Raw genomic sequence first — 11,146 nt, 5'->3', positions numbered from 1 at the left:
AATTTTGTTGACTAGGAGAGTGAATTACAATGATAATTCTGTTTTAACTTCAAATTTCTACTTGTACTGCATAATGACAATTATGAAGAGAACTAGGCAATATAATAACATTAAAGCACATTTTCCTGTTACTAAATGTTTTGACGTCCCCCCCCCCCCTAATACGAGGCATGTTCTAATATGAGGACCTTTATTTTTGTGCATCTATATTATTATGCCAAATCAGACTACATTTTATCAATGTATTGCTAAACCCTTCTACATATATTCTTCTCTATTATTTAATAATGTTGGATGACAGATATCTCAAGGACAGTAACAATACAACTGCATTCTAACATCGTATATGTAATGATATGATATCCGAATTTCAATAATATAATTTTCATGGTAGTATTTGCGAAACTTGAGAGCTTCAAAACGAGCTGCAAGATCATCATAATCTGGCAATTTCGGATGAACACGATGAATAGATGAATCCCCTTTATCATCACGAGATACAGGCGGTGGAAGATCATCTTCAACTTCTATCTCTTCATCACAATCTGATTCATCGAACTTTATGTCTGAATATGCAGCAGGGGCATTATTGTAGCTGTGTCTCCTCCAGGTCTTCCCACCTTCATCATTGCCGGGTCTTACTTCCTCACTACTTGGAGAGTAAAACGTTCCGAAACTCCGAGATTCATTGACTCCCGTGTCCATGAGGATTGGTTGGAACGAATCCACGAGTGGAGTTAACACAACCAGAGGCTTCACTAAATAGATTACTCACGGTTGGCCAAATATGCAGCAGCTTGTGCAGCTGCAATCGCTCTTTTTGCAGATTCTTCCGCTGCTTCAGCGGCTGCAACCGTGCTTTTAAAACGAACAGGGTCCTCTTCTCCTCTGCCACATTTTTTTACAGTATATAACCAAAACAAATTAGAAAATGATGATAGGAATTTTTTTTTTTTGAAAATTCATCAAACAGTTACCTGCTCATCAACTCTTTTGGCTCGGGGAAGGGATCTGGTGCAGGCTTCAAAGGTAAGCTGGAAGCACTAACTAATGTACGAGGCCCCTCCTATTCATCAACTAGAAAACACAAAAGCGCATAAGTTTATTAAAGCAACAATGATTGAACTTAAACCGGATGAAGTTAGGAACTAACTATAAGCTCTTCAGGAGGTTTGAGCAGCTCCTTTTCTGATTCAAATGTATCCCATTCTATATTAAGCTCCTTAGCTATTTCCTTCATGACTTTCACTTTTGCCTCACCTGTAGGTGTTTTCACCGAGAGCTTGTCAATCATCTGTAGGTACACAGAGACAGAGGCAAGACATTGTCAGTCTTAAACTACATTCATATCCTACAACAATGGAGCAGTGTAACACCCTCAGACCTATACGGGTGATCCGATCCGATCTGGGGTGTCACATTAGGGTCACTGGAGCGACCCATATTGAAAATCCTGGAAAATTTGAAGTTTTTGTTAATACATTTAAAACTGTAAAATAATTTATAGATAAAATACAAGTTCAGAAAATGATTTATATATTAAAAATAGAATTCAATAATATCTAGTAATAAAACAAGTTTTCAGACTTGAATATAAAACATAAATACAAACTATATGCCCCTAATTACATATACCGTACTCTGCAACCAACGCCAGTGGAACACCTTTACTGATGTCAATAAAAGCCTACCTAAGTTTACTAATGTCAAGGAAATACCTTGGGGCCTCAAAGCCTACCCAAGTGTCACCTTAGGTCCGTAAGGATTTACCAACTTGATCAGAGCTGAACCTCCATACTCCAGAATTCTACCCAGACAATATCCCAAAATATCAATTCATAATAATCCAGTAATTTCCATGATCTATAAATCAAACATAATTATATTTTCTAGTGAAAATAGGTAACCAGAGAACACATATCATGTAGCCATAGTTTATAAACAATAAATCAATACATCAGTAAGTCAGAATATCGAACAGTTAAAATATCCAACAATTAAACAAGTTTACTGATGTCAAGTAAATACCTTGGGGCCTCAAAGCCTACCCAGGTGTCACCTTAGGTTCATAAAGATTTACCAGCTTGATCAGAGCTGAACCTCCATATTCCAGAATTCAACCCAGACAGTATCTCAATAAATCCGTTTATACATTAATCCAGTAATTTCCATGATCTATAAATCAGATATAATTATATTTTTTAGTGAAAATAGGTAACCAGAGAGTACAAATCATGTAGCCATAGTTTATAAACAGTAAATCAATACATCAGTACTTCAGAATATCAAACAGTTAAAATATCCAGTAATAAAACAAGTTTACTGATCTAAAGAAATACCTTTGGGCCTCAAAGCCTACCCAAGTGTCACCTTAGGCCTGTAAGGATTTACCTGCTTGATCAGAGTTGAATCTCCATACTCCAGAATTCTACCCAGACAGTATCCCAATAAATCAGTTCATACAGTAATCCAGTAATTTCCATGATCCATAAATTAGGCATAATTATATTTTATAGTGAAAATAGGTAACTAGAGAGCACATATCATGTAGCCATAATTCATAAACAGTAAATCAATACATTAGTAAGTCAGAATATCGAAAGTTAAAATATTCAGTAAATCAATAACTTCAATGAATCACATTTCAGAACAGATAAAATAATCATATAACACATAGGGAACACACTAGAGGATTTAGTTATTTTTCGGGGGTACTTGGTATTTATCAGGTAGGGAGCCACGAAGTTTCTGCAAACTGATTGGATTTCATAATGAGATCTCTATAAAAAGGGAGTTTGATAGCAAACGGATTTATCAACCATTCAGGAAGTGATTTATCAAGATCATAGTATTCAGATATATCATCAAGGTATTAAGGAATTATTGCATCAAAAATTATTTAGGATTCAAACATTCCTAAAGTGATTTCATCAATCAAGCCTTATAATGGCATATTAGTCATTTAATTCTTGAAGAATTTGATAAATCAATTTAATAAGGGTATGCAACAATTTACAGAATTCCAAATTTCAAGCATCTTAACTGATTTTCAATTCCAATCACATTGTACAATTCCTAGCAAAGGCGACACTTATCAATTATGTTGGTAGAGAAACTTCACAAATATCCATTTATTAAAATTGGTTGCACTGTAGAATCGAACTGGCCACCTTCAGAACCATCTTTGGATGGATCATGAGGAGACAAAAAAGTATTTAAGCATTATTTATTTACTTTATGAATTGTAATAGTATTAGGGTGATCGACCTACTTAGGTCGTGTCGAAACGATCTTTTCCCGGTTGTCGTTATTTTCTAAATCTCATTTAAAAAAAGTAAGTGTTTTTCTTCTTACATAAGATAAAACACAATTTGAGGAGTCGTCACCAATCATTTATCGAGGTGTGATTGGTCACCAAAAATGCTATTTTTATTTTAATAAAATTATGAAAAATAAAATTAAAACAATACAAAAAAAGGGTTGTTTACCAGAAAATGAGTTCGGGAGTCAATTATGTGTGAGGAAGGATTAGCACCCCCACAATGCCCAAAATTGGTACCTTTGTTTATTAATTAATGTCTTTGCAGTAAAAATTTACAAATTTGAATTTAATTTATGATCCAATAAAAAACCAATAGGGATATTATTTTATACCAACAAATTACTTAAAATACATTCCTAATAAGTTAAGGAAATATTTTTATGATTCATTGTATAAAATAATATAACCAAAATACATATAATAAATTTAATGATTAAATCATGAAAATATCAAAATTCTAAGTTACTATTACAAATATTTCATACTTTAGGTACTACAAGTGTAAATTATGCATAAATAATTATTTGAATTAAAATAAAAATTATTTAAATCTAAGGGATTAAATAAGCTATTTAACCAAAAATACCTAAATATACGGGCAGTGACTAATATATAAATAAAATGAAATGCGAATGCCAAATTAAAATGCACAAAAAAACAATTCAGTGACTAAAATGGAAGATTACAAAAATTAGGGTGATTGTGGATGTAGTTTACCAATCCCCGAATTACACATATACCCATCCCAAAATGACAACGTTTGGGAAAGGGTATCAATGCCCCAAATCCGGCCTAAAAAGGCCTAACCCTCTCATTTCTCTCGTATGCTTATCTCTATAAGAGAGAGAAGCTCTGTATTTTCTCTAGAGTTCCCTCGCCTGAGGGATGTCAATTACCGGTCGGTCATCATCTGACGTCACCGATAGCCACTACCGACCACCGTTCATGGTGGCCGAAATTTACAAAAATATACCAAAACTACCCTCTTTTTATACTGAACTTAGATCCACCTTCGTTTCGTTCTAAAAATCCCCCAAACTGCCTAGATCTAGGAATATACCTTCGAACAGACAAATATGTCCAGTGACGTGTGGAGGATCCCACGACCGTGGGTAAGCTTGATAACTCCGTAAAAGGCCACATTTTGGGACCTTTTAACTTAAGTTATTGAATGTCTAAAGGCTCATTTAGGACCATATAGATGCATTTAGAAGCATTTAGTTGCATGTGGTGGATTTCAATTTACGTGGCATTTTATTTTTACTGCGGTGCTGCTTTATGGGAAATGTACTTGTCTTATGATTTACAGGTTTTGAAAGCAAGGAAAAGAGGAAAGAAAATGCCGTGACATAAGGAGATTGCTGAGTCAAATAAAATGACAAGTTAGACTGGCATTTCGAGAGCGCACAAGGTGAAAGAAGATATTTTCCAGCCAGTTATCCCCGACTCTCCGTGCCCTCTGCTAGAGAAATCCACCTCGAACATACGCCTGGAGGGATCAGCGCTGCACCCACCGGTTCTGCTGATAATGCAGTATGACCCTGCAGATCTTGTCTGTCATTGGGCGTCTGCGACGGGATTATACCGGTCACTCAGCCTGCTGCCCAGGCTGTATCACAGTCTGTCATGCTCGACTCCCAAGCACTTTACTATGGTTTTTGGGGTTTTCTAGGATAGTTAACACCAAGTCCTAGGATTTGTTTTCCCCTATAAATAGAGGATGAAGCCACTTTGAAGAGGACTTTGGTTCCACCCAGATTTGAGCTTAAAAAGTTAGAGAGAGAAGGTCTCATCTTTCTCCGTCAATCCTACTTGCCGTGGTATTTCTCCTTGACGAGCCGAAGGGAGTGGCGTTCTAAGCATCCAAGAGGAGCTAGTTTGTTAGGAGTAGTTCTTGGTGGTTGAGGAAGGCATTTGGCAGTGCACGTTGAAGGCTTTTTCTCCTTCCTTTAGTTCTTGCTTTCATATTTTGTTGTTGGGTTGTAAGGAACGAATGAAACTTTCTTTTTGCTTGTTTATTTTGAACCCCACCATGAACTATTCCTATTTGGTGGGAGTTCACTTGGATGTTTAAGTTTTTATTTCAATGAATGGTTGCTTTACTATGCTTTAATCTATTTTGTTTGTGAAACTTAATGCCTTAAGTTTGTAGGAGCTACGAGAGTAGCCTTTCCTTAGGAGAGCTTGAGGGTTTGAGAGAATGCCTTGGCAATTTATCCTTAGTGTTCGAGAGAAACTAGGGAGGAACTTCATAAACAACGGGTTCTAGAGAGTAACTAGGCCTAATCCACCTTAGAGATAAGGATAGGACTTCATTCGACTAAAGGAGTTAGGCAAAAACGATAGGTTAGATGTTAATGTTGCCGCAAAAAGGTATTGCCGAGACATATCTTGTTATCTGGACCAATAGGATCACTGCAGGGGTTGACGCCAATCGGTTTTGCCAGGGCATCTTTAACCTGTCGAGTCCCTTACTAGAGATAGCATAGGGCACCTTAGTAGACTCTGTCGGGCAGGCTAGGCATAGAAGAAATACCAATTAGAGAAATAGACTTAGGTTTTCCTTGTGACTCCCATCACTCATTCCCATCGCTGCTTGTCGTGTGAGAAAGCTAAAGTCCTATTTGTTAAATCAAGTATTTGCATTTTATTTTGCCTTGACATTTCTATTTGTTCCCACACATTACAATTTATTTGTCACGCATATGCAATTACTACCACACCACCATCATTCCATTTCCACACCATTCATTCCATTTTGCCACATCATTATCATTTGTATATACCATCACTGACTTTACTTGGGTGACAAAGTAAAGTGCCTTGACAAACCCATTCGCTTCTCCAATTCCCTGTGGAGACGATACTCTACTTATCACTTTATTACTTGTTTGATTGTGTATACTTGCGCACATATCTGCACTCATTTTATAGTACTCACAAGAGCGGACAAGTTTTTGGCGCCATTGTCGGGGAGTTGGCAACTAGAATTTAAATTGATTTGTCATAGCATTTTTATTTTACTTGTTCATATTTTCTTTTTAGTTAGCTTTACTTGTTACTTTCCTTAATTTTTCTTCATTTATTTTTCTAGGTACATGACCCGAAGTAACCCTGAAGAGCTATTAGAACTGATTGATCCTGAAATTGAGAGGCTTTTTAGGCAAAGAAGATGCGCTCAACGTATAAACATGTACCAACTCAGAAATTAAGGCATTGGCAGGAGGAGGATCAGAATACCAGGGTAAATTTAAATGCTGGGAATGCAGCCAAACCTCGTGCCATTCCTGATCACTTAAACCCGATCTTAGATGATTTAAATGTTGGAATAGTGGCACCAAATATTCAGGCAGCCCACTTCGAGCCCAAACCTGTCATGTTCAATATGTTAAATTCAATAGGATAGTTTGGGGGCATGCCAAATGAAGATGCCAGGCAGCATATTCATAACTTCTTGGAGGTGTGCGATTCTTTTCGCCAACAAGGGGTGCACGAAGATGTTTTGAAGATAAAATTATTTCCATATTCTTTGCGTGATCGAGAAAGGGTGTGGTTGAGTGGCATTCCAGCGGGTTCAATGGAGTCGTGGACAGATCTATGCAAAAAAAAATTGCTGCGGTATAATCCTATGAATATGAACACTTAATTGAGAAACGACATTGTTTCCTTTCATAAGGCTGATGACGAGTCGATGTATGAATGCTAGGATCGATACAAGGCATTTCTTCGCAAGTGCTCAAACCATGGTTTTTAAGATTGGACCCAAGTGGTGATGTTCTATAATGGAGTAAACGCACCCACAAGGATGATACTAGATGCCTCGGCAAATGAGACGTTACTTGACAAATCACCAGCAGAGGTATTTGACATTCTGGATAAGATTGCCACTAACGATTATCAGTTTCCATCCACAAGGCTTGAAGTTGGGCGAAAATCTCATGGAGCTTTCAAGATAGATTCTAAGGATAACGTGTCCGCCCAACTTACTACTATCACCAACATGTTGAAGAATTTGCAAAGGACAAGTGAGGTGAGAGAAGTGAAGGCAGCTCATTTAACATATTTATTATGCCACGACAATCACAATGAGAGTGACTGCCCAACTAATCAAGAATCCATCAACTTTGTAGGCAACTTCAATCGAGGCAATAACAACCCTTATTCCAACACATATAATCCTGGATGGCGTCAACATCCAAACTTTTCATGGGAAAATCAAGGAAACAACAATGTTCATCAACCATCTCGGCAACAGAATTTTAATGACTTATAGGGATTTCAAACGAATATGCCATGGCATAATTCTAAAAATGGAGGGCCATCTTCATCAAACACAAGTTCTTTGGAAGCCACAATGCAAGATTTTATTGCAACAACAAAAACAATGCTGCAAGACCATGCAACCTCCATAAAAAGTCAAGGAGCCCTGCTTCAAAACCATAGTTCGTCGCTAAGGGCACTGGAAAGTCAAGTTGGTCAAATTACTGCAGCATTACAAGAACGCAAACCAGGACATTTGTCGAGTGACATTGTAGTCAACAAACCTCATGGAAAAGAGAATTGTAGTGTGCTAACTCTCCGAAGTGGTACACAAATTAATGTTGAAGATAAGTTTAGGGGAAGACCGAATGATGATTCACCCCTATAACCAAGCAAGCTGATCAAGAAGTGCAAGAAGAAGCACAAGTAGAGGAGGAAAAGGCCGAGGAGTCGTCAAGTAAAGAAACTGATGGGGCATATAAAAATGCCAAGGCAACTTCTGTCCGTACCCCATCAGTACAAGAAGCCAGACCCCCAGCTCCGTTTCCACAAAGACTGAAGAAGCATAACGAAGATATCCAATTAAGAAAATTTGTTGACATTCTGAGTCAACTTCAAATCAATGTTCCTTTTCTATAAGCTATGGAACAAATGCCGACATATGCCAAATTCCTCAAGGAAATTGTTACTAAGAAGAGAAAGGGTGAGCAGTATGAAATAATTGCCACGTCGAATTTTGCTATTCCTCAAGTAAGCTGCCACCAAAGAGACATGATCCGGGTAGTTTTATCATCCCATGTTTGATAGGAGACAAAGTTTTTGGGAAGGCATTATGTGACCTTGGCTCAAGTGTGAACTTGATGCCTAAGTCAATATTCGTAAACCTGGGGATAGGAAATACGAGATCCACCTCGGTCATCCTTCAATTAGCCGATCGTTCACATGTTCGACCAGAGGGGCGAATTGAAGATGTCATCGTGTGGGTTGACAAGTTCGTTTTTCCTGTCGATTTTTTGATTCTGGACTGTGAGGTCGACACCACAATGCCCATCATATTGGAGAGACCCTTCCTAGCTACCGGTCGTATTCTCATCAACTGTAAGAGGGGCGAGCTGACCATGCGAGTGGTCGATCAACAAGTCACTGTGAATGTCTTCCGATCTCTCAAGTACATAGATGATTCTGAAGAATGCCAGAGCATTTTTGAAGTAGATACAGTAATTGTAAAAGAAACAGATAAATATTGCCATGACAATTTTATTCAGCTGGATGATAATGAGAGGCTACTAGAAGACTTAAAGGCTGGAGAGCCTAACGATTTTTCATCCAAGGAACAACAGGCTAGCTTTCTCAAGGCTAGCCCAAGTACACTTTTTGAACCTTTGAACTTTGAAGAGTTTGTTCATCCTAAGCCCTTATTACAGCATGCTCCTACCCTAGAACTTAAGAATTTGCCACAACATCTTAAATATGCTTATCTGGGTAGTGATGAAACTTTACCTGTGATTATTTCCTCTGCCCTCACTCCTAACTAAGAATCAAGTTTGTTAAGTGTTTTGTCACAGCATAAGAAAGTGATAGGCTGGACGATGGCAGATCTCAAGGGAATAAGTCCAATAATCTGCATGCATAAAATCCTGTTGGAAGAATGCCACGACAAATCCATAGAGCCACAGTGCAGACTAAATCCAATCATGAAGCAAGTTGTAATGAAAGAAATTCTCAAATGGCATTATGTTGGAGTAATTTACCCCATTTCGGATAATTCGTGGGTGAGTCCCGTTCAATGTGTACCCAAGAAAGGAGGCATGATTGTGGTGATGAGTGAAGACAATGAATTGATACACATACTCGCACTGTCACCGGATGGCGAATCTGCATGGACTACCACAAGCTTAACAAGGCCACCAAGAAGGATCACTTCCTTTTGTCGTTCATCGATCAAATACTGGATCTACTTGTTGGCAAGACATTTTATTATTTCATGGATGGTTACTTGGGGTATAACCAGATTGCCATCGCACCAGAGGACCAAGAGAAGACCACATTCACGTGCCCCTATGGCACTTATGCCTTCCGAAGAATGCCTTTTGGACTCTGCAATGCCCCGACAACTTTTCAGCGTTGCATGCAAGCCATATTTTCTGACATGGTCGAGGATTTTCTTGAAATTTTCATGGATGATTTTTCTGTTTCTGGTAACGAGTTTCAAAAATGCCTCGGTAATTTGGCAAAGGTGCTGAAATGATGTAAGGAGGTTGATCTCGTGCTGAATTGGGAAAAATGCCACTTCATGGTGACAAAAGGCAATGTTCTAGGCCATACAATTTCTGAAAAAGGCATTAAAGTAGACAAGGACAAGATCGAGGTGATCGAGAAGTTTCCCCCACCAAATTCTATCAAGGGCATTCGAAGTTTCCTTCGGCATGCTGGGTTTTATAGACGATTCATCAAGGACTTCTCCACACTATCCAAGCCCTTGTGCACCATGCTGCAACAGAACCAACCGTTCGTGTTTGATCAGAAATGCCATGGCGCATTCAAAGAGCTGAAGCAAAGGCTTATCTCTGCACCAATCGTATTTCCCCCCAGATTGGACGGCCTGTTCGAATTAATGTGCGACACTAGTGATTTTGCCGTGGGAGTTGTGCTTGGGCAACATAGAGGTAAAATTTTTCATGTGATTTATTATGCTAGCCGCACTTTAAATGATGCACAATTGAATTACACGACCACTGATAAAGAATTACTTGCCGTGGTATTTGCATTTTACAAGTTTAGGCCATACATGATAGGAACCAAAGTTATGGTTCACACTGATCATTCAGCTATAAAATACTTAGTGAACAAGAAAGATGCCAAGCTTAGACTGATTAGGTGGATATTACTCTTGCAAGAATTTGACTTAGAGGTAATCTATAGGAAAGGTACTAAAAATTAGGTTGCAGACCACTTATCTAGGCTAGAGAACATTTAAGAATGCCATGACATTTTTTATATTAAAGAAGAATTCCCTGACGAGAAAATTTTATATGCCACGATAATTCCGTGGTACGCTGACCTTGTTAATTTTCTTGTTAGTGGTGTTTTTCCTTATAAACTAAACAGCCAGGGCAAAAAGAGGTTTCTGCATGATGCTAAGTTCTATTTTTGGGACGAGCCTTACTTTTTCAAGCAATGTGCCGATCAAATGATTCGACGGTGTGTCCCCGAAGAAGAGCAACGTGATATCTTACACCATTGCTACACCGCGACTTGTGGATGGCATTTTAGAGGTTCAAGGACTGCTGCAAAGGTCCTCCAATCGGGCTTCTATTGGCCATCACTATTTAAAGATGCCCACGAATTTTAGAAAGCGTGCGACAGATGCCAGCGGATTGGAAACATCTCCAGACGACACGAAATGCCGTTGCAAAATATTCTGGAGATACTTTTCGATGTTTGGGGCATTGATTTCATGGGACCATTCCCATCGTCCTTTGGAGAATTATAAATTTTTCTTGCGGTGGACTATGTTTCAAAGTGGGTTGAAGCAATTGCTACGCCAAGGAACGATTCCAAGAC

At 38.4% G+C, this 11,146-nt stretch overlaps 1 pseudogene; it reads right to left on the bottom strand.

The window, feature by feature from the left end:
- Positions 1-306: 306 nt before the first annotated feature.
- Positions 307-6,607, bottom strand: LOC120197115 (annotated as a pseudogene).
- Between the last annotated feature and the right edge of the window lie 4,539 nt (positions 6,608-11,146).

Source organism: Hibiscus syriacus, unplaced genomic scaffold (genome assembly GCF_006381635.1).
Source record: "Hibiscus syriacus cultivar Baekdansim isolate YM2019G1 unplaced genomic scaffold, ASM638163v2 tig00117046_pilon, whole genome shotgun sequence".
Lineage (NCBI taxonomy): Eukaryota > Viridiplantae > Streptophyta > Magnoliopsida > Malvales > Malvaceae > Hibiscus > Hibiscus syriacus.
This window is presented reverse-complemented; position numbering and strand designations above follow the sequence as displayed.